Source organism: Mustela nivalis, assembly GCF_964662115.1.
Source record: "Mustela nivalis genome assembly, chromosome: 7".
Lineage (NCBI taxonomy): Eukaryota > Metazoa > Chordata > Mammalia > Carnivora > Mustelidae > Mustela > Mustela nivalis.
This window is the reverse complement of record NC_139026.1, coordinates 58,587,489-58,613,582: the sequence shown is the minus strand read 5'-3', so window position 1 is coordinate 58,613,582 and position 26,094 is coordinate 58,587,489.

Sequence of the window (26,094 nt, the reverse complement as noted above, 5' to 3'; positions counted from 1 at the left end):
TACTTATTCATGTCACTATTACCTTAGAGTCAAAACCAAGTTCATAATTATCCCAAGAGTAGATCTGCCTCCAAGTTGTGTATTTCTATCATTGGTCTCATCTTTTCCCATTCCTTCAGAAATAGAAACTCAGGAGCACTCCTGATTCTGCTTTTCTTCATATATTATATTGAGCATTCAATTTGAATGAGTTATCTTTTCTGACCTCTGTGTACAATCCCCACCACCACCCTTCACAAGAGATTCGTCACTTCCCATAGAAGCCTCAACACAGGGTTTTCCAAATGGTCTTCTGATGTCTTTTCTATCATAGTTATTCTGCACATTAATGCTGGATTAATTTCCCTAAAATACGTGTCATGGGATCTTTGTTGTTTCCAAAAATCTCTACTGCAAATAATATAAAACTAAATATTTCTAATTTATGGTCTTATTTTCTAATTTAGAACCTGATATCACCAACTTATTTCTCTCAACGCCCCAGATGAACTCTTCGCTCGACTGTGGTATGCTCCTTGCCACCTCCCTCACAAATTATGCTGGGCCCCACCTTGTCCCTTATGTTGAGCTGTTCTCTCCTTTCATTCACTACCAAAAACTCCACAGTTTTGGATCCAGATTTAATTCTGTACCCACCAGGAGGAAATTCCAAATATGCCATTTAGCAAGATCCCATTCTTCTCTAACTCCCAGCACATTTTCAATGTATCCTCTTGCTATTTACATTAGCCTCTTAGGTATAAGTCTACTCATTTCCTAAGTGTCATGTTTATCCCTTGCTTTTGTTATACTTTTTTTGTTTCTTCAGTGCTTAGAATGATACTAGTTATAACAACAGGAAGATAATATTTATTAGTACCTTGATTAATAAAGACATTTTAATTAAATTTTTTTAAACAGTGATTGTCCAAAATATTACCATGATAAGTAAAAATAGAAATAATACTGCTAACATTTTTTAAAAAAAAATCATCTGGAGTAACTGTGGTAGTATTATATAATATGGAACCCAGAATTTTTCAGTCATGATGATAGAAATCCAACTCAAACCTTTTTAAGAAAAAAAATCTGTTGTCTCACATTCGGCTTTTCCACAAATATTTACTGAGCAGCCCTTATATGCCAGCCTGTTGTTCATTGTGCTGGGAACATGGAGATGAACAAAAGCCTCCTTTGCTCATGCTCACAGAGTTTACACTTTAGTGGAAGGAGACGCACAATGCCAGATAGTACTCAGACCTGTGAAGGAAATAAAATGGATTGAGGCCATAAATCATAAATGGGAAATATAGAAACTCATTTAAACTTAATGATATTATAAGACCCCTCTGTGTTGACAACTCAGGTAACAAAAGGAAATGAGTGAAATGAAATGAAAAAAAGGAGGTGGGCAGAGGAAAATTATAGAAATATCTAAGGAAAGGAAAGTATAGATGGAGAGAAATCGAAGTACAAAGTCCCTGAGGCAGGAAGAAGCTTGACATGAGAGAGAATCGGAAAAATCAGGCTGTGCTGAGATCATGTGTCTACTCTTGAATCATGCTTTGTGAGTTGGGTTATTCCTATTGACTACCAAATGCCATGTGTCCACTGCTGTGAGAGGGAATTAGAGTTCTTGATTAACAGCAGTGAGGAGAGTTTTCCTTCTGAGAAAGAAGGCAAGAGAAACCAAAGAACCAAATGCCCCTACACATTAAAAAAAAAAAAAATCTAATAAGAACCAGTGAACTGGGCGTCTGGGTGGCTCAGTGGTTAAAGCCTCTGCCTTCGTTCATGATCCCAGGGTCCTGGGATCAAGCCTCACATTGGGCTCTCTGCTCAGCAGGGAGCCTGCCTCCTCCTCTCTCTCTCTTTCTCCGCCTGTCTCTCTGCCTACTTGTGATCTGTCTGTCAAATAAATAAAAATCTTAAAAAAAAAAAAAAAGAACCAGTGAACTCTGGATTCATGATTACAAATATAAAATAGAAATTCAAATTCATAAATCTTTTATTTACATCCCTATGTTTCATTCAACTTTTGTCAAGATTTGAAAGTTACTCCTCATGAAAATTGATAATTAGTCATTTTATTAGTAGTCCCATTGTCTTTCCAGAAGAATAATAGGTTAAAATTTTATTACTTACCTTGTCTTCAGATTCCAGTTTTGTATGGTATACTATGCTGGAGGAGCTGTAGTATTTCCTGCTTACCTGTGGTGGGATATGTTCTAAGACCCCCAGGGGATGCCCGAAACCTTGGATAGTACCAAACTCTATATACACTGTTTTTTTTTCCTATACATACATACCTATCACAGTTTAATTTGTAAAGTAGGCACAGTAAGAGATTAGTAAAATAACCATTAGTAAATCAGAAAAAATAACAGTATATTATATCAAAAGTTTTTTGAATACATTCCCGCTCTCAAAATATCTTATTGTACTATACTCACCTTCTTTTTCTTGTAATGATATGAGATGATAAAATGCCAGCATCGTGAGATGAAATGAGGTGAATGATGTGGGCATTGTGACATAGTGTTAGGCTACCACTGACCTGATGATGGTAAGTCAGAAGGAGAATCATCTACTTCCAGACCACAGTTAACTAGGGGTAACTGAAACTCTGGAAAGCAATACTGTGTATAAGGGGGTCTGCTGTGTTTATAGTCTCATCTTGGAGTTTTCCCATGCATAGAAAGATGATATATAAATTCCTCTGGTACAAGGCAGCCTAGTACAGTGGGTAAGAGTTAAGCTGTACAGGTAGGCATTGTGTCTTGGTTCTGCCCCTCAATATCTGTGCAACCTTGGGCCTCTTTGTGCCTTAGTCTTCTCATCCTTAAATTGGGGAAATAAGAATACTTACAATCTTTGTTGTGAAGATTGGAATGATAAGTACAACTTAGCGAAGATTCAATAAAGAACATAGTAAAGGTTCAGTAAATGTTAATTGCTATTATAATTATTACTGATTTGAAATATCACTAGAAAATGTAAAGCTTCATGTAAAATGTGAATCCCCAAAGAGACGCTATAAAAATACGGCATTCTTTTGAGATGATTAATATTACAGTGTCCTGATGTATTTGTACTTTTTTATAAACCAATAAAAACAGATTAAACTCCAACACAATATTCAAAATCATTATTATGGCAAAAATAAAACATAGGATAATATTTAGCTGGCTTAAAGTATATGCAAACTATTGAAACTGAAGATCAAAACTAAAATGTGAATGGGAAGTTTAATATTGCATGTGGTATTACACACAGTAATTTAGAAAATGAATCTTTCGCTTCTAAACCAAAATGAAGAAACACACACACACAAGGACAGAATGTGAATGGCACTGTGTATTGATAGTATAAGAGGAGAGAAGTTAAAAATGTGTTACAATGCAATGAAATGTATTTTATTAGAAAACTGTGAGTTGTCAATTCTACCATTACACCAGGTGGTTTGGTCTCTTTTACGAGTTTATTGGTATTTCTTTTTATCTAAAAACAAATAACATTTTAAGACTAAATGTGACACACCAATAATGCCTTGACCATATTCTTTCAGTACTCTCTGTTAAAATATTTAACCAGTATTAGCCCAATAAAAAAGAGAGAATCTTATAATTTACTAATCAAATTTCTTTCCTTAGAAAGCTTTGGGGGCACATGGGTGGTTCAGTCATCAGTTAAGCATCTGACTCTTGATTTCAGCTCAGGTCATGAGCTCAGGGTCTTGAGATGGAGCTCCGCACTGGGAAGGAGCCTACTTAAGATTCTCTCTCTTTCTCCCACCCCCTCTGCCCCTTGCCACTCAAATTTTCTCTGTCCTTTAAAAAAAAAAAAAAAAGCTTTAATATAAATACTCGCAGCACTTGACTTATTCTTGTGAGGACATCATTTCTCAGATTCTTTAGCTGATTCATTCATTCATTTATTCCTCTACAACCTTAAAACATCTCTATTAATTTGGTACACAACAGACCTTGAAAGAATAAATAAGGAATTATGAAAGTTAATAAAAATAATTTTAATGCAGGAAGGTTACTGGCTAATTCTTATTCTGATTGTTATACAAAAAGAGAGAAGAGTGGAGACGAAATGAATATTAAGAGCTTACAATGTCACCTTAGCAATATATTTTATCATGTTCCATCTCCTGTCTAGCTTGTCAAGTTGGTGTCACTACCCCATTTTCAGATGAGAAAATTAAGGTTTAAGACAACTTATGTCAAAGCCCACAGCTAATTTATGGTTGAGCCTCTGTTCACATCTGAGACTGGGTAAAACCAAACCCATTTCTGTTAACACCACATTGTGCTATTTCCTTGTAATTAGTAATATTGTGTGTTAATGTCGCTATTTTCCCACCAGTCTTTACTCTCAATACTCTTCACAATATATGAGATTAAATACTTGTGTAAAATTATTTTTGTCTGGCATTTTTGCATTTTGATACTTATAACCCAGACTACTAAAGAAATAAGTCTTCTGTACCAGTAAAAATTATCTCCAACCCTTTTTTATTTCAAATTTCATTTTTTAATATTTCCTTCTTATGCCCTACTCTCCCTCTCTCAACTCCTTTTTTCCAACTGAATGAATGAATGAATGAATGAATAAACAAACAAATGAAAAAATCAGGTTTACAGTAACGTCTAGGAGCCTTGACTTTTTACTAATATTGACAAGGTACAGAATTGAACTTTAAATTTGTGTTTCCAAATAAACATCTAGTTATAAGGACTACATTGAAAGGAAACTAATGAAATTCCAAGGTGCTCTGGGGTGGCTGTTTTATTCTGATCGGTGGTAGATTGCACTATTGACCAAATGTCAGACACAGAGCGATACAATGATTGAATAAAAGTGTATACATAATCGGAGCAGAGAACTTTGCCAGGACCAGCTTTGTCGCCTTTCTCATAATACTAAAGGAAATTCTTTTTTTTTTTTCCTCCTGAGTGCAAATAAATTTTTTTTCTTCCTGAGCCCCCTCCTCCTTTTATTGGCGCCCCTAGATAAAATAATGCAAGATGCCTTAGCCAGAGACGCTGATGAAATATTTTCAGCCTCGATATTAATCTGTTATCAGTTCTGTAGGTGTGAAATGTGATGAAGATGACAGAGAATCATGCTCTGCAGGCCTCAAGTAATTTGCACCAAAGATATTTAGATCTATCTTTGGACACCGCAGATCAGTTATTATGGGAGGGGAAAAGCCCTTGGGGAGTCTACCTTGAAACATATTTCAAATGCCAGGGGAGTTGCATGAAAATTGGGTAATGAATGAAACTCTGATTGCAGAAAAATCACTTTGGAATGTGCCTGCCGCAGCGCGGTGCGGCTCTGTGTAAACCTTCAGTGCTTAACAACACCGACTGAGTACTGTGGCTTCGGTGATGCATTCTGATCCTACTTTCTCTCTTTACTCTTCTTGCACCATTCAGTTGGGGATGAATAAATATTTGTCATACAAACCTGATGGTTATATTTTTTCCTTTAATTGAAAAAATGGCCGTGCTGTATTCATAATATATGAGAGCCTGTCGACAGCTTATGATAAGTTTGCCGAAGAAATTTTATCTTCTTTATCCCTCTACCTCTGGTTAAATCAAACATTGTTTCCTAAACTCCAGATGGTATTTCCGAATGCCTATACACCAAACTAAACCAACTTTAGGCCAGACTTGGCTTCTCATTCCTAATAATCAAAATGGGATCAAGAGACATAAATACTTCGTTCTGGAAAACTTACCTGAAATAGCCAGAAGTGGTTTACATGGTAATCTGCCTGGTGGAGATGGCAGTGTACCCACTCCTACTTTTAATTTAGGAAGTTAGCTTGAGACAAAGAAGTCATGGTTGCTTATGTCACGTAGGCCCTTACCTTGAATTTAAGTATGGAATCAGAAATCCTAATGTGACTATCCAGAAGCATCACATTACTCTAAACTATGGATAGACGTCTGTCCATATAAACTCAACAAATTCTGATGTTAACAGTGAAATTGAAAATATGTTTAATAATGGAAATATAGAAATATTTATGTCTGCAAAGTTTAGGAACTATTTCTTTTTTGAAGTCTGCCCCTGAGTGAAATAGATCATTGCATTCCATTTAAATATGCACGTGTTTTTCTCACAAGCCCTAGAATTTCTTAAATATTTATTTACATGACTGTTTCTGTTTTTTAGAGTGTAACCTCTACAGGGACAGAGAGTGGGTCCTTACCAGAGTCTGACACATAATAAATGCCTAACTAGTATTTGTAGAATGAGCACATTAATGAAGGGAAGAAAGAATGTATGAGTTAAGGCAGATGGGATTATGGGTAGGAAAATCTGGGAAAATCACCAATTACTGGGAAAACATGGCTTTTGGAGTCAGTGGGGAAGAGCATAGCTTTTTCTCATGTATGGCAAAATGATAAAATGGCAAAATGAGAAAGAAGAAAACAAGAGAGACATTCTAAGATGATTTGCATCTGTTGTGGAATCAAAGAGTGGAATAAAAACTGCCCAAATTAGAGTTACTGTATTCTTTCTACCCGCATCAGAGGGGTACCTACCAGGTGACATCAGAACTAGAAGAGTTTACTCCGGGCTTTGGGGTACAGGAAACAGTTGGATTCTAGAAAAGTGAATTTCATAATGAAAGCGACTTCTAACCCTGGAAGTTCTGATTCAAGGCACTTCACTTCCATTTCCAAAATGGTGCAGAGTCAGCTCCCAGCTACACCAGTGGCACAGTACTTTCCAGGGTTATTTCAGAGTAGTTAAGTCTGGCATTACCTTACCTGAAATGTCTTTCCCAGTCAGACCTAGTGTGTCTCAGAATACCTCATGTATTTCAAAGTCATAGTGCACCACAGTGGAACCACTTCAGCCCCACAGTAAATTTTCAGATTCCTCAGAAAAAAATCTCATTACTAGATGACACATTTTAAAAATAGAAGTGAGACACCACTCCCACATACGTACTTCCATTCTCTTTTCGTTGTTTTCTCTGCTCTCAACTGTTTCGGGTGCGTAAAATTTGGTAAGGACCTCTGTCTTGTGAGTGGACCCTTCCGTCATACACCACTGTCTAGAAGTGAGTGCATAAGTACTTTGAGACCAGAAAGAAAAATTCTGATCATGAACACACAAGCAATGCTTAGAGAAACATTAGTGTTTATGCTTAGTACCCTATAGCTTCAGTCTTAAATTGACCATCCAGAAATTCATTCTATATCCAGGTTCCCTTATTCCTTTAACTATCCTAGCTCTTGCTCTTGGATCCCTTTCAAATCCTAGCTGGAGCCCACAGGGACCAGATGATATCACTCCTGGATCTCACTTAAGAGGCAGAGACAAATTCTTCCTTGCCTCAAGAATAAGAGTAGGTTTGTGTCTTCCACATGGTTCAAAATGTCGCATCTGTGAAAAATAAAACTAGGTTTTGCTATCATAGCATAGTGTACAGTATTTCCTAATAAAAATGTGATATAATATTATACCAAAAGTTGCTTTTCCCACCAGGGGTGAAGAAGAGAAGGAATGAAGAGAGTAAGGGTTGGGTCAGTGAGATTTGAGATTTTGTTTTTAGGAGAAAAACAGTATTTTACAATTCCAAATTTTTGAGTAGACTGGGAGAAGCTAGAAGGTTTACATTCCCAGAGGGTAGGATCTAATGCAGACTCCCTTATGTGCTATAAAGGCACACAAATGGGACTTTAAGAAAATGTTTTTTTATAAATGAGAATGAAAATGACTACAGAGGAGACCAGCTTAATTAGTTCTTGCAAAAGAGATGGAGGAGGAAGTGGAAAAAGGCTGAAATATAGAGAAGACTGAAAACTAGTTCCCTGGAGTCTCACTTGAGAAAAATACTGAAATTTTCTAACGTAGATATCTTTTTAAGAAAAAAAAGGAGAAAAGTTAGAAAATTTGAATTTCCCATGGACTTATGAAAATGGGGCTTAGAATGCATTCTTTGATTAGGAAATTCATTTGTTTGATTAATTTGTTATTAATTTTTAGTAGGAAGCCCTTACCATTAGTGGCTCACAAGTGACCACTGGATACCAATGAACCATGGAATAGTAGAGGAAACATTGTGTTGGAATCAGAAGACCAAAAACAGGTCCCAGATCCGTCACTGAAACTGCTGTGCCCTTGGGCAGTTTACCTCATCTCTGGAGCATCCGTTCCCTTTTCTGACTCCTGGCTGGCTCCATTGTAGAACATGTGATTATTGATTTTGAGGTGGTGAGTTCAAGCCCCACATTTGGTAAAAACTTGCTTTAAGAAAAATAAATAAAGGCACACATTAAACCTAACTTTGTAGGGTTTATGATGTTCAAATAAGAAAATAGAAAAATAAGAAAAATATTACCTCATTTTATCATCATTAACCTGTTTTTTACATTATAATTTGTTGTCACTTGTGGTTCTTTTTTCCCCTCTAAGTAGATTATTTTTTTCATACTTTTCTTAGATATTATCTCTTTTTTTTTTTTGAGAATGAAACTACTATACAACAATTACAGAATGAAATCTCAGACAAAATTTAATGTTTTTATATATTATATTATTATGTACATTTGTTCTTGATAACTTACTTTACAATAAAATTCCTGACTTCATTCTGTTTTCCTAAAACAAATGGAAAGTCTTAATGATGAGCCAAGACCTTGAAAATTATGACCCCAACTAGGTTCAAGTTTTCATGTGGCATGTGTTGATTTAGTTTATCTACCAGGATGAATAATAGATCCAGTCATTAGGGCTTACCTATTTTAAAAGCAGTTTTTAAACTTTTAAATCCCTACTTAGATGATCTCTGAAAAATGCCTTCTACACTCAGGAAATAAAATGCAGAAATGTTCACATTCATGAGACAATAGCTTTGACTGAATGCTATAAAATGAAATCTGCTCTTTCAGTTTTTCTTTCAAAGGAAAAATTGCATAAATAATACATTTGGGCCTTGCAATACCAAACAAGCACAATAGCTACTTTACAGCTTTCATCAGAATGAAGGCCATCTTTTTCATTTTATTATGGAACCATTAATACAATATCATCAACTCTGATTGGCTGTGAGGTTCCAGACTGAAGGCACAGTGTCAGATGTCAATGGAGTGCTAATATCACTGGGATATGGGATGGCACCAGCCCAGTGACTGGCGAGACGATCAAATCTGGAAAAAAGAAATAAAGATATCTGAAACTTCAAATGGGGAGGGGGGAATGGTCTCTTTCTCAGGGAAATTCAGGTAAGACCTACCTTCATAATGACCCCCAAATTTATCTGAGAATCTCTTAAATAATGAATGAATATGAGAGGTTTTCACATATTAACTACTTTTTTCATTCAGTTTTTGGAATGTCTTTTGATAGATTTCTATCCAAATTACCCTTTGTACCAGTCTATCAGAGGCATTAAAAAAAAGAAAGAAAGATAGATAGAAAGAAAGAAAGAAAGAAAGAAAGAAAGAAAGAAAGAAAGAAAGAAAGAAAGAGAAAAGGAAACTTAAACCAAGAAATGGGTAATATTTGATTAAGTCTATTTTTCTACTTATTTCAGTTCAAACAGGGAAGATTTGTTGGAGGGAGGAATAAAAATAATGTCAAAATTAGACTTTCTAATTATTCTTGGATTTAAATTATCCTTGCTATTGTAGTCTCTGTCCCGTGACAACAGATAATTGAGAGCTGGCTGTAATTGACATATTAGAGTTTTCTTTTACTTAAGGCAAATAGAAGGACACAGTTAAACATTAGGTTTACCCTCTAGGTAAAAAGAGCACATGGCAGAGAGCCACAAAATAGGGGTTTAAAGGGATTTACTAACTTGGGATAAATACAGTGCTGTAGAAAGAATTTAAAGAAAATTCAAAGCAACCCATGGATAACAGCCTTATGTTATATGGATTTAACACAACATGATTTAATTTTTTTACACAGAGGAATTAAACAAGGTAGTAGAACCTGTGATTTCCTAGCATTTTTGTTGATGTTTTAAAAGAAAATTTGGTTTTTCTCTTTTATGAAAGTGATTTCTAAAGGCCTTCTATATAATTAAATCTCATCTTCATTTTACCTTTGGAAATAAAAATATTGTAGAATGTGTTAAGACATATTCCAGGTCTTTGAGAAATGAACTAAAAACTGTCAGTCTACCTGACATTAACAAATACACACTTTGAGATTTCACTACATTATGGTATTGTGTGGATATTGTGAGTATGGATTGCCACATCTCCTACGGAGATTGCTACATAGTAGCTTCAGGATCCTGTTCAAGTCACTTAACCTAGCAGGGCCTCAGTTTTCTGTTCTATGAAGTGGGAATGATAATACAATATATTCCATAGGGTTCTTGTAGGGTTTAAATAATCAAATACACGTAAAATACTCAGATGAATGTCTGGCATATAATAAATATTCAAAAAGTGTTAGTTATTTTTGCTACCCAATGGCAATTCAAATGATAGCAGAGCAAGAATAAATTAAGAAGTAAAAGCAGTTACCATTTTGTTGTTGTTGTCAGCATTATGTTCTGGTAAGATTCGAGAAAATCCTATTTAGTTACAAATTACAACTACTGAGATTGACTGAATTAGATTTAAGGAATTTAAAATATAGTCAGCATCAAATATTTGTGTTTGCTTTTTTAACTGGCAAATTAAAACATTGGCAAGTGCCTTTTAATTTAATTTTTAATTCTTATCCCTTTGGAGACTACACATAAAATATTCATTTATCTTCAATTTCAGTTTGATAATATATGCTTGGCAATTAAGAACTTGATGTACTGAGAGATAAATGTATTTAGGTTAAATGTTAGTGCTTTGTATAAAGCCTACTTTGCAGAAATTGTATTATACTTCTTACTCTTTGGAAAGAGATGAAGCAAGCCCCTAATTTTTAGAGCTTTGGAAATGCCAATGTGTCTCTACCCTTTTCAATAAAATTGCTAACATTAAGAACTCCACCTTAATTTTACTAATCAAACACAAAATGCTAAGCACTTAGAAGGCTCACAGCCTACTCTTCATTCATTTCATTGATATCACTGATTTGGTCTAGATAATTCTAAGTCTCCTGAAGACTGGCCTTTGTTGTTGTGGGATACTGGTAATTAGGAATCAATAATAGATTTAGCATTTTCCAATATGGATGTCTCCCATAGAAAATAGCCCAAGTTTTTCTGCATTCTGTTTTTCTCATTTACCTCTCATCCCCCTCCCCCCAAAAAACCAACCTCTTTATATAAAGATAGATCTATTTTTACCAATTCACATGCATATACAAAAATATATGTGTAACAGTAGAAGAGCTTAAAACTAACGTCTAAAAACAGTGTATGTTATGTTTATAAAACTGGCATTACCTATAATTTAACTATCAACTTTTTCCCTCGTTATTACTTTTCTTTCATTATAACTTCATTTGTTCCAATTATTATAAATAGTTAAATTATTGTATATTTGAATTGTCAAAAAACTAACATGGGAATTGGTAACATATCAGAGTAGAAACCAAGAGATGTGATTTTGATCAAGGCATGTGTTTTTTCTGAGAATCTGATGGCTCTTATGTTGTCAGTAGGTGGCTTTTTGAAATCATTTCAGTAGATCAAGAATGCCAATGAATGTTTACATTTTGGGGGCGTAATTCTCCGCAGGTTATCTGAAGCTTCAGTTTTTTTGTCTTTGGCTTGAATTGTGCCAGTTCAATGAGATCATATTGGTTATCTTATGCCATCTAGAAACAGCAGTTGAAAACAATATTTATGACTCAAGAGTATGACTTGTTTTGTAGGAAAACCCACACTATAAAGATTGCATTTGAGAAAAGGGCAGTGGAAAGTTAGAGACAATCAAAAGAATATATTTTTGGAGGTGTTAAAAAGTATGAGAAGCCTGGAATGGGGTTCTAAGTTTTTTCCCAATTTTCTAAGTCATTACAACGTATTGTTTGAATCTACCAGTCATACTTTCTCATCTCAATATAATCAAGCTTACTTCTTTTAAGAATGGTTATACCTTAAGTTAGACATATATACAGAATTTACTTTCCCCAATACAGGCATTATTCTATATCAAGATATAACATAAAGTTATTGTGTGTATAATTTAATAATATTAATGTTCATGTCTAGCTCATGAAATTAAAGATGTATGCATACTTGAATATAAATTATCAAGTCTGTTGGAGGTTTGGCTGAGAAGGCTATCATATAACTAACTTCATGCATGCAGATGCTTTGCACTGAATTAATGTAGAATTATTTCTTATATCTTTATATAAAGTCTCCCTACTTGCAATTTCCATTATACCAATATACTCAGATTTGTTTAGTTGATTTGATTAATATCCATACTTAAAGTAATAGAAGCCATTTTTAAAAATATTTCTGTAGTCAAGGATACCTCCTCAGTCAGTTATATGTCCAACACTGGATTTTGGCTCGAGTCATGATCTCAGGTTGTGAGATTGAGCCCCACATCAGGCTCCATGCTGAGCATGGAGCCTGCTTAAGATTTCTCTCTCCTTCTGGCTCTGCCCCTCCCTGACCTTGCTCACACTTTCTTTCTCTCTTTCTCTAAAAAAAAAAAAAAAAAGTTTTTAATCATAAAAAAATTTGCATAATCAAGTATCCTAAGGAAATAAGCCCCAGTAAAAAATATTCATTAAGGTTTTTGAAGTAGGGGCTCCTGGGTATCTCAGTGGGTTAAGGCTCTGCCTTTGGCTCAGGTCATGACCTCAGTGTCCTGTCTGCCTTCGGCTCAGGTCATGGTCTTAGGATGCTGGGATCAAGCCCTGCATCCGGCTCCCTGCTCACCAGGGAGCCCGCTTCCCCCTCTTTCTCTGCCTGCCTCTTTGCCTACTTGTGATATCTCTCTCTCTGTCAAATAATAAGATCTTAAAAAAAAAAAAAAAGATTATTGAAGTAACTGAAAATGGGATGCAGTCTAAATAACCAATGATAGTTTAAGAAAACCATTAGGCAGAATGTTTCCCATCTATTAAAAAGTGTTTACTTCAAAATGGGCAAAATCAGGGCACCTCGGTGAGTCAGTAGGTTAAGTGTCTGACTTTGGCTCAGGTCATGATCCCAGGATCCTGGGATGGAGTCCTGTATTGGGTTCCCTGCTCAGAGGGGAGACTGCATGCTCCCACTTCTTGTGCATTCTCGTTCACTCACTCTTTCTCTCTATCTGTCTCAATATAAATAAATAAAATATTTTTTAAAGAATGGGCATGTTCAGGGTGCCTGGGTGGCTCAGTGGGTTAAGCCTCTGCCTTCGGCTAAGGTCATGGTCTCAGGGTGCTGGGATCAAGCCCCGCATCAGGCTTTCTGCTCAGCAGGGAGCCTGCTTCCCTTCCTCTCTCTCTCTGCCTGCCTCTCTGCCTACTTGTGATCTCTGTCTGTCAAATAGATAAATAAAATCTTTAAAAAAAAAAATGGGCATATTCTTGGGGCACCAGGGTGGCTAAATAGGTTGACCCTCTGACTCTTAGTTTCAATTCAGATCATGATCATAGGGTCATGAGATTGAGCCCCTGCATTGGGCTTTGTGCTCAGCAGGGAGTCAGCTTGAAATTCTCTCCTTCCTCTGTCCCTCCTTGTCTTTCTCTCTCTCTCAAGTAAATAAATAGATCTTTTTAAAAAAAAAATAGGCAAATTCTTGTCATAATATAAGTGAAAAAGAAACTGCCAGGATTCCAGATTGTATATATAATAGGAACACAATTATATAAAAGAAAACAAACAAAAAGTCATGAATCAGAAAAAATACAGGAAAAAAAAGACGGAGATGTTAATGTTCCCTTCTGTTTTTTTTGTGGTGAGCATATATGTCTTTCATATCAAAATTAAATACATTTTATTCTTAAAAACTCCATTTATTTTCAGAAGTCACTAAAATAATATATTATTTAATAGTTGCATATTGCTAAGTATATATCTAGCATTATTTTTAAAGTTTAATTTCAATGACCCAATGAGCTAATTTATTCTTATCATTTTATAGCTGAGGAAGTGTATGAACAAAGAGGTTAAATAACTTGCCTCAACTTACACAGTAGTGGACTGGGATTTAAAGCTGGGAAATATGACTTTGGTCTTTGCTATACTATTATGACCAATTTGTACGGCTGAAGTTTTTATGTTTTAATTTTTTGAATATTTAGGCATAACGAAGGTATAGATGATATTGCAGACACCCATATACCTATCAATGAGCACTCACTAATTCTTTGAAATCATACCAGAACATGTTTATTTAAATCACTATTGACTCCTTCAAATATATCTATGGGAATATGTCACTTTCAGTTGATAATGCCATTTTAATTTTTTTATTTTAATTTTGTTAAATAAGAATGACTATTGTTTACTAAGGTCTTAAAAAGACAGAGCAGTTATAAGTCTAACAAAATGTGTACAAGATCTATGTGAGGAGAATTTTGAATTCTGATGAAAAAAATCAAAGAACTAAATAATTAGAGAAATAGTCCATGTTCATGAATAGGAAGACCATATTACCAAGACATCGGTTCTTAGAATCTGCCAGTTTGTCAGAGAATAAACTGACTGATGGTTCAGTTACAGAACCTGGACTAGATCGACCTATAGGAGAACCAAGTGTCACTTGGAGATCTTGGAGGATGAGAGGTTTATTTGACACCAGTGGGCTTAGAGGAGAGTGATCTCCAAAGGTCTGAGCCCTGAGTACAAACAAAGGGGGTAGTTTATACCCCCTATTTCCACATACTTGTGCCTTTGGCACTCATACGAAGTGGGCCAGGGGGAGGAACCCTACTGATATGGGCAGGATGCAGAGCAAAGAGAAGAACCCAGAAGAGCTCCGGGACAGGGACTGGGACTCCTTTGCTAGCTCAGTGGGCTGTCATGAGACACAGATTTCCTTTATCAGTTCCAGAGAAGAGGTGGTTGGGGGCAATGGGAATGGGGGAAATAGATAGAGGGTATTAAACACACACTTATCCTTATGAGCACTGAGGAATGTATAGAATTGTTGAATCATTTTATTTTACAACTGCAAATAATGTAGCATTGTATGATAATTATATTTGAATAACTAAAAAAAAATCTCAGTTCTTCCTAACTGGATCTATAGATTCAACACAATTCCAGTCAAAATCCCATTAAGTTATTTTATGGATATCAGCACACTAATTCTAAAGTTTGCATGGCAAGAGAAAAAATCAAGAACAACCAGCACAATTTTGAAGGATAAGAACAAAGTTAGAGCCCTAATACTACGCTACCTCAAGACTTACCATGAAGCTACAACAATCAAAACAGTGTGGTATTGATGAAAGAATAGACAAATAATACATGGGACATTGTAGAGAGCCCATAAATAGAACCACATAAATTTCATCAACTGATTTTTGACAAAGAAACAAAGGCAGTGCCATGGGGAAAAAATGATAGTCTTTTCAAACAAATGATGCTGAGACAACTAGACAACTGCAGCAAAAGAATTAATCTAAGCACAAATCTTACGTTCTTCACAAAATTCAACTCATTGGATCATAGATCTAGAATTTGCTGGGTTTGGTGATGACTTTTGAGATATAATACCAAAGGCACAATCCATAAAAGAAATAATTGATTAGCTGAGCTTCATTAAAATTAAAATCTTCCCTGCAAAAGACACTGTCAAAAAAATGAGACTATAAGCCACAGGTTTGAAGGTAATATTTGCAAAAGATGTAACTGATAAAGGACTGTTATCCAAAATATACTAAGACTTCTTACAGCTCGGGGCGCCTGGGTGGTTCAGTTGTTAAGCATGACCTTCAGCTCAGGTCATGATCCCGGGGTCCTGGGATCAAGCCCCACATCAGGCTCCCTGCTCAGTGGGGAGCCTACTTCTATTCCCTCTCTTGCTGTTTCTCTCTCTCTGTCAAATAAATAAATACAATCTTTTTTTAAAAAAAGAATTCTAACAGCTCAACAAGAAAATGAACAACTTGTTGAAAAAAGTGAGCAAAAGGCCTGAACAGACACCTCACCAAAGAAGATATACAGATGGCAAATAGGCATATGAAAATATGCACAATAGCATGTGTCATTAGGGAAATGCAAATTAAAACAACAATGAGATACCTCTTTATGCTTTTTTTAAATGGTGAAAATCCAAAACACTGAAATCACCTAATACTGGCAAGGATGGGATGAGGAATTCTCATTTGTAACTGGTGGGAATGCAAAGTGGTATAGCCACTTTGGAAGATTATTTGGCAGTTTCTTATAAATTAAGCATACTCATACCATACAATCCAGCAATAGCACTCTTGGGTTCTATTTCAACCCAAATGAGTCGAAAACTTACATCTACCCAAAAACCCACACATGGATATTTATAGCAGTTTTATTCGTAACTGCCAAAATTTGGAAGCCACCAACACGTCTTTCAGTATGTGAATGGATAAATTGTACATCCAGACAGCAGAATATTATTTGGTGCTAAAAAGATATAAACTATCAATTTATGAAAAGACAAGGAAAGACCCCCAATGCATATTATCAAGTGAAAGAAGATAATCTGAAAAGACTAAATAACTAAAATAACTAACGATCTGAATTATATGACATTCTGGAAAAGCCGAAATTTTAGAGAGTAAAAAGATCAGTGGTTGCCAGCGGTTGAAGAGAGGAAGGGATTGATAAGGGAAGGATTTTTAGGCAGTAAAAATATTCTGTATTATACTGCCATGGTGGATGCACGTATTTGTCCAAACCCATAGAATGTCAAAATACCAAAAGTGAACCCCAATGTAAACTATAGGTTTTGGGTGATAATGATGTGTCAGTGTAGGTTCATTAACTGTAGCAAATACACCACTCTGGTGTGAGATACTGATAGTGAGGGAGCTATTCATGCTGGGGGGCAGGAGTGTATGAGAACTCTCTTCACTTTCCACTAAGTTTTTCTGTGAACCTAAGACTGCTCTTTAAAAAGTAGTCTATTTTAAAAAAAATGCATCAGAGTAGGCTGATATTCAACATATTTATTATGTTTAATTCCCACAGAAATCATATTAGTATGAGCCATTATTTCCTAATATTACAGAAGATCATTAAGATACAAAAGGTTGTTTACCCACTGTCATTGGACTCTGGAGTCATACTTGTAGCCATCCCAAATTCAAAATATTTTGAAAAATTCCTTGTAATTCCTGGTAAATCTATAACAGATTTTTGTGTGTGTGTATCATTAACAAAGCAAAAAGAGTCTTTCTCAAAGGACAGTATTATATCTTTTTAATGAGATGCTATTTGAAAAAAAAAAAACTTAATAAAGTGATAAGGCTGAATAATACTATTACAGATTAAAAAACAACAACAACCTTGTGTTAAAGCAGAGTCACCATCTTGTGGTCCTTGAGCCAAATTTGGCCACTGGGTATTTTGTTCTTAGCTACCCTAATGTGAGAAGGATACTTCACATATCATTTCATACATCAGGCCAATTGTAAAACTATGCCCAGATTATAACGTGGCATTAATGAGCTAAAAAATGGTTGTGGCTCACCTTCTTACATGGTACGTGTTTTCTTCAATCCTTTAGTCCCCTTCCATCCATCATCCCCTATTGTCTCCCTTTCACTGAGGCTAGGTGGCAGCTACTCTTTATGATAGTATTTCTCCTGTTACTTTTCATCTACTAGAATCAAGGAAATTTTTTTCTACATCCATTTCTTTATAGGAAATAAAAGATAAGACAAGAAATTCCCATGTTTCATGAAAAACAGAAATATAAATTTGTTTGTGGAAATGTTGAGTATCCTATGTTTAATATCCCAGTATTTCATGTCTATGTAAAAGAATGCCACTTACTTCATGGATATGAAAAAAAGAAGAATTCTGACTAATATATGAGAAAACGTATGGTAAAAGTTTAGTTAATTGAAAAATACCGATATTTAAATAGGACTTATTTTGAAATGCAAATAAATTATGTGGTACTACACTGAAATGCAAATGTGTATTAATCGAAAAAAAATTGCTCTGGCATCAAAGCCTCTTACAGCTGATAAGTTCATAAAGAAGTGTCTATAGAGGATAGCAGAAATTATGAGTCCAAAACAGAAACAAGTGTTTGCAAATGTAAATGGAGCAGGAAATACAGTTTAGCGTGTATAAGATAGACTTGAGAATTTATAGGACAAAATATTGGAAAAGTTTAAGTATATTTGAGCATTCCATTGTACCTGATAGAAATGTACATAAAAATAATAATACCTATTTGGCTATATTATTCATGCTGTAGTGCAATGATAGGCACAAATTGAGAAAATCATTTATTATGCAAGGAAAATCCACAAGAGGTGAATGTAGTAATTCAATGTACGAACATGAAAAAAGGTATTGCTCTTACAGTGATATGAAACAAATATAAAAACAGAAAATGTACATGTGTTCATTGTGTCATTTATGAGGTGACCCTTTGAGCTGAAAATGTAAACATTGAAATACATCATGAATATATTAATGAAGACCTTCTTCCTGGATATGCGCCCATGGCTTCAACCATTAAGGTGTTGATTCTTTGCTTGATGAAATGGAGGTCTACTTGTTTGTTGTCTATACCACATAATGTTAGTAGAATTGATATGACATAGTGCCGAAGATCTATATACATGCACATACCTACACACAAACATGACGCACTCATATAGGATTGAAAACAATTGCTTATTCTTGATATTCAATCACCACCTGTCACCAGTTAAAACCCAATCAAAAACTTGGTTCTTTTTTGGGGGGTGGATTTTAAACAGCAACATTCTTTAAATTTCTTTGCCGTAGTTTTTGCCCTCGTTATACAAATTTTTTAGTTGAACAGATCATTCTTAGAGAAACTTTATCTTTGGAAAATTAAAATGGCACCAAACCTTTGGCTCATTTTCATATGCTAAGATTGTTCTACAAACACGCAAGGGATGGCCTGAAATCTGAAATCCTTGAATTCTGTGTTTAAAGACCAAATTCTTAAAAATATATAAAGGACATATAATGGATGAAGAACTACAAATGGTTTACTACTGAAGTGGCATGCAACATAGTTTTACAAATCCAAATATGGTGACACTGAAAACCAGAACTCTACAAATTACAGAAACTCTCGTGCAGAGATTTGATACATGTTTGGAAGTAGCTATATTTGAGAACATCTGTTTTCCATAATGAACTGAAGAAAACTAAGCATCATTTAAAATTAAAAAAGGCATTACAACAGAATACACAAAACCCAATGTTGACTAGAACAGAAGAAAGTGAAACATTTTTTGGAACCAAACCAAAGGAGTAATGAATTTAAAAAAGGAAATTTTAATCACTGAACTTATTTAATAGCTCCTGTATTTGTTTCAATTTTAGCTGAAAGTAAAATAAAATATCTGATGTTACATATGCATAATATTATACAACAAAAATAAAGATTTTATTTTTGGTGATTGGTTTTTTTCCCCATCCATCCATCCAATTTTACTCCTTTTAATTGGCTGGCTGGCCCAACTCTAAAGAAATGAGACAGGCAGTTTCAAATGAAGGGTTTTAGTATAACCAAAAAAACAAAAAAACAAAAAACTGTGTTCATTTAACTCCTAAGAAAAGGACTACACAAATTTGCATATGAGTTCTAAAATAGTCATATCTCTGAAATTATAAAATAATATGTCTTTGTTAAAATTATAAGAAAATTCTGAGAAGGCAAAAATATAAGATTCTTTTGATTTAAATTTTTTTGAAAATGAATTTGTGTTTAGTTCATTTATTAACAATGATGATAATTTGAAGAGTGACAATGTATAGTTAGTTATAAGTGTATTACTAATGCAGCACAGACAGGCACTAACCACTAAATATGAAGGCACTGAAAACCAGGCTTCTGCACAAATTTTAGCAGTAGTCACTGTGTTCATAAGAGCTGTTGCGGAAAGAGTCTATCCACGTTTAGAAGTAGAACTTTTTTCTTTATGAAAAAAGGTTAGATACCCTTCTGAGGGTGACATCTTCTCATCAAGAATAATGAATTTGATCTTTGGCTTCAGTTAGTCTCAAAATTCACAATTTATTCTCCTTTTACATGGACAATTAATGTTAAAGTCCATATTTAACATTATAATAACAATATTATTTCCTGTCAGAAGAGATCACAAACTTTTCTTTCATATGTAAACATTACCTCAATGATCAAGGTTATGACAAATTGTATTTTAAAGGGTAACATTATCCTTGTCTGCCAAAGATAAACTAAATTAAATGGACAGATAGATTAGATATAAAAAGGGATATTAAGAGATTATGAAATTACTTCCCCCAAGATCTTTTAAAACAGCCCAGATACCCATCTGCCTACAATAGTTTAGGTAAAATTTGCCTAAAGCCAGCAGGATGAAGCAGAAAGATAACCTCTAGAGGTTTCCTTCAGCCATATTTTTTCTAAGATTTCATTCTGTTGCCCTCTAACTGTACTGGCATGTTCTCAGTTTTCTGATGAAGAATCTGGGTAGCATAGATTTTTTTTCTAAATGTTAACACAGTGTCACTCCAGTTTTAAGCTATATTTTTCAATGTAAAAGAAAGGTAGCCAATGTGGAAAGAGTAACAAAATTCAGACTTTGTGTATAAAAATTAAATATCACCAATCCACATAAATTTTATTAAAAATCAACATGGCAAAGTTAAACATTTTTAAACCCTACTTCATCTTACTTCATTTTTCATTACCACAGTCTCATCGCCAAATAATGACACTATTCGGATTTTCAAACAGAATTTTCATTTTCACCATATAAGTTTTAAAGCATATTTTAAATAAATCGAGGTATGTTCCCTTAATGCTAAAAGGGGGTTGAAATATCATCCACAATCTCAAGAAGGCATGGTATCACTTAAAAAAATGTTTTACAATTCTCACGTATGCCTTCCGTTCATCAGAAAAAGAATATATTTGTGTTTCGCAAAATAAACCTCTGTGTCTTATGATACAATTAATGCATTATCATTTCATAATTATAGATAACACATCATAAACAAGAATGGGGTGCTTTTTCTAAACTTTATTTTTCTAATCCTAATTCAAGATAAATTCCATTATACGTGCATGACTGTATTTCACTTTTGTGAAAGCAAGAGAAAGAGATGCCTATAGACGTTTATGTATAGCTGCACAAAAGGCTTACGTAGCTAGAGCAACTCCTGCCTTGTTTCTTTCAATTATACAGTAATCGTTTAATGAAAAGAAACATTTATCACATCTCCAATCTAATCCAAGAAAAGACCAGTTATCCTTATTTAAGTTTTATGCTTTTTTTCATAAGATATTGAATATATTTATATGACTCATTGAAGCTACTTTACTGTTTTCAAATAATGCATACATCACTTTCCACAAAGAATCCAATAAATTAACAATATGTTCTGGCCAGTACTCGGAGGGAAAAAACTCCAGCATCGTAGCTGTATAAATCACAACTCCAGTTTAACGTGAATTAAATGCATAAAATCCATCAGGGTCTCTGGAATTTTGCCCAAAACATTTGAAAACCATGGATAAAGCAAATGTGATGTAGTTTGGTTTGTGAAAGATACTCTTTTCCTTCATGTTTCAGAAAGATAATAAAGCTTGAGTCAAGTGATAAAAATAGTTTACATTTAAGACTTAAAACAAGTCTGTTTGGTAAAGTTTGAAACTGGCAGGAGACTTAGCCATTCTCTATTTTTCATTTCATATTGTTAAAGATTTCATTGTAGTACCTGTAAAATGCATGTATATGCTAGGAAACATGTAGTTTATAGTACTCATTTCAAAACCGTCTGTGTTTGAAAACAATGTTTGGCACAAGAAACCAGCAAAGACATAGGAAGAATATTAAAATCACGGTGGGAGTGACAGCAAAAAATGGAGAGAGACAGATTCCTCCAGTCTGATCCTTTATGATACTTTTCTAGTTATTGAGTATATAAATTTCAATCCCTTAGTACAACTGAAGGGAGAAAAACATGATTATCATATCACTCAAAGCTTCACAACTTTAAATTCAGCTCTGATATAAATTCAGTCTGTATAAGATGACTTTTAATATTTCATTCCTTAACATAAGTATTAAATTTTGTATGATTAAAAATTTATTTACACTCTCTTCCTTAATTTAGGTTTTTATTTGCTATTATTGCCATTCTTAACCCAATTTGACAAAAAAATCTCTCTGTACATTAGAGCAAGGGAAATTTGAAAGTGAAAGGTAGCATTAGCCTTGGCAGGTAATTAGACTTTAAAAGCAATCTTTGGTAAAATAAATAATGTGAAGGGAAATTGTTGAGACCACTCAGCCTCTCAGCTCCACAGATATGCATCCATAATGTTTCATAAGAAAAGAGAATTAAGAAGATATAAATAGACATCATTGGAATTACATGTTTTTTAGAATTTGCTTAATAGAATTTTGAGCTTGCTGGTAGCTATAAGTAGTGAAGGATTCCTAGTATATCAGAATCCTACAAAGAAGACATTTTTTTACCCCATGATTGTAAAGAGACTCTATAAATTGTTTCTAAAACAGAAAAACAGGAGGCAGAAAGAGCCAGCTTCTTAATAAAGAAGATTATATGCAGAGCTGAGACAGACCCAGAAACAAGTTCATAGGGAGCAATTTGGCACTGATGTTCATTTATTTTTCTAGTGCTAGAAAGTCTTCAGTGCTTACAGGTAGTTGGTGGCATTTACAGAAGAGCTTTGGGTACAAACAAATGAGAGTATTTTCAGAAAAGCTTCCCTCTAGATCATTCAGGAGCCATTGTTCAGCACTGGTTTAGAGAAAGGGGTGCCTTCTCCTGATTGAATTGCCAACACCTTTCAGTACTCTGCTTAAGACGATGATGATCTTGAAGAAGTGCTATCAAATTTAGACATTTTGAATATCTCACCTCTTTAAGATATTTAAGATTTCTTATTTCTTCAAGAGTCTATTCTGCTTTTGATACGAATGCTTGGGGCTCATCAGTGTTAATGGGAATTAACAACAAAATGGACCCTTAATCATTTATCTTACATTATAGAAAGGCATGATTTGAGGACTTGATTAGGGCTGTAGCTGAACAAGATACTATGAAGATTTGATTCTCTTAAACATGTCCATTGCAATAATTCAACTGGAAATTTATTATAAAAATTTTCTAGATAGTGTTACCGCTGTGACATCATTTAAGCATATGAACTAAATCTTGCAAAAACCTTAAAGGTATTTGAACACTAGTTATTTATGAAAGTAAAGACACATGTTCATAAGTCATTTGGCATCTATTTAGCCTTTCCTTGGTATACACCAGGTTATAATACTTAACTAGTTTTGAAAGTGAAGAGTTTTCTTATTTGTCCAAAAAGCATTGTGTGAAAAGCATTTTCACTTCTTTTTACAAGGTTTGAAGTTTTTAAAAGATAAATACTTTTAGAAAACCTTACCATTTGTATGACACACATTTATAAATTCAAGCTGAGAAAAATAACTAATCTATATAAATATTCCGCAGGCAACACAGAATGTGTATTCCTTCGAGCAAAGCAAAGTGAGAACTGGGAATTTTTGTGGATTTCAGTTATCCTGATACCGATTATCTAAGCATCCCCAGTTTCCAAGTGGCTTCTTGCTGTCTTTATCTGTACTGCTTTTCTCCACCCAAACGATGCAAAGTTTACTTCCCCGAAGACATCCCTGCTCTTACCAAGCTATTTTATTTTACAACCCTAAGTCAGAAATTTTTACTATTGCCAGAAATGTTTCTGGCTTCCAGTCTTGAGTTTCACTGTTACTCATTGTGGATATTACACGACCATCACACTATGATAGAAATGAATTAGGTAATGCATACTGATTTTAGATGATTATGAATATGGTGGTTCACGTTTTGAGTTTGTCTTTTTTGTGTGTGTAGTGAAGGAGTGCTATGTGACATGATTTTATGTTATTAACTTGTTTAATTTTAACTTGCTTTAAATCTCTATACAAAAGAATCGTGCTTTAAAAAGGAAGCAAGAAGAGGCACCTGAGGGGCTCAGTTGGTTAGGTATCTGCCTTCTGCTCAGAACATCTCCAGGTCCTGGGATCAGCCCTGCATCAAGCTTCCTGCTCTATGGGGAGTCTGCTTCTCCTTCTCACTTTGCACCTCTCCCTGCTGGTGCACTCTAGCTCTCTCTCTCTTGCTCCCTCTCAAATAAATAAATAAACTCTTTAAAAAATTTTTTTTACAAAGTAGAAAAGAAGCAAGAATATAATCTGTTTGAATTTTGAAATTCTGTTATATGACACAATCAAAATAGTTACCTATCAGAAATATGGCTACAAACTGGTATTAAATGTGAATTATTTTTCTTATCGGAAAATTAATCTTTTAAATGAAACAAAAGTAGTGAGTGTCAATGCCCAGAAAGAAAATATAATATAAAATTCAGTAGTTTCACATACAATGTTACATACAGTTAGAAAACTTTAAAAATCTCCCCACAACAGAAACAAAACACACAATTCTCAGTACTAAACTTTATAAGAAATGTACAGTATCCATCAGAATACTGCTGCAAAATGTACTTAGAAATATTAAGGAAAATTGAAAGATAAACTTTTACCTATTTGAGAAAATAAAATTATTTAAGATGTTGAATCTCCCCCAAATTTCTTTATATATCTGAAATAATTCCAAAGGCAAAATAGAATAACACTAAAATTTCAATAATAGATTCTAGTAGTTATCCAAAAAACTATGGTGAAAAAAACTCTAGAAAAAATTTTAGTTATAATGACATAATGATATGAAGACATCCTAAAAAATATAAAACACAGTATAAAATATAAAACACATTTTAGTAAACAATAAATATAAATGATGATTAATAAATAATATCAAAAAATATGTCAAGATAGATAAGCAATTTGTAAATTGTTTGGCATGCACAGTTATAAATTGTAAATTGGCTGCACAGAAACAGATCCTAGCACATATTATATTGTATTTTAAGATGCTATTGGATATCGCAAGTTAATGAATCATTTAATAATTAGTGCCAACAATTAACTATTTAGAAAAAAGTCTAGCAAACTTTTAAGTAAGTTAAAAGCTAAATAGAATTAGCTATTTTAAAATATAGCAAAATGTAAATAGGTAACATCAGGATAGTAATAACTTTTTATATGACAAAATATAATAGAACATAATAGACAGGAAAAAAATTGGAGATTTTACTTGGTTAAAATCAGTAATTATTTGGGGCGCCTGAGTGGCTCAGTGGGTTAAGCCTCTGCCTTTGGCTCGTCGGATCATGATCTCAGGGTCCTGGGATGGAGTCCGGAGTTGAGCTCTTTACTCAGCAGGGAGCCTGCTTCCTCCTCTCTCTCTCTGCTGGCCTCTCTGCCTACTTGTGATCTGTTTGTCAAATAAAAAAATTAATTAATTTTTAAAAATCCATTTAAAAAAATCAGTAATTATTTTATGCAAAAGTTATTATATACAGAACTAAAAGCCAAAAGGTAAATTAAGTAAATTATTTTTCTTATTATGCCAAATAGAAATATTTAAACATAACAAAATATTATATCAATTATATGAAAAAGCTAAATATATAATAGAAGATTTGACAGAAACAAGGATATTTCATAAGAGAAAAAAATAAGTGATTATTTAAATATATGAGAAAAATAACCCAAGAAACCTAAGAACACAAATTAAAGTAAAATTTCATCATACTTGGTTCTTTGGAATGTAGTTTATAAAATGAGAGTGCAGCAAAATGTTTACGCTGAGAACATAAACTGGTAAGAATTTTAAGGACAGAAATTCGGCTGTAGATTGTACTAAAAAGCTTATATACATTAGTATTCTTAATTCAGTAGTTCCACATTAAAGAATTTATCTTAGGAAATAATCAGAGCCCCCTACCAAAGTCATGCACACATACACATAATTATTTTGTTATTTTAAAGCAAAAAATTACTAAATATCTCTACAATGTGAAATTGTTATGAAGCATTTTTAATAACATGTTTAAGGTATTTAACAATAAAGAAATGCTCAATATGTGTTAA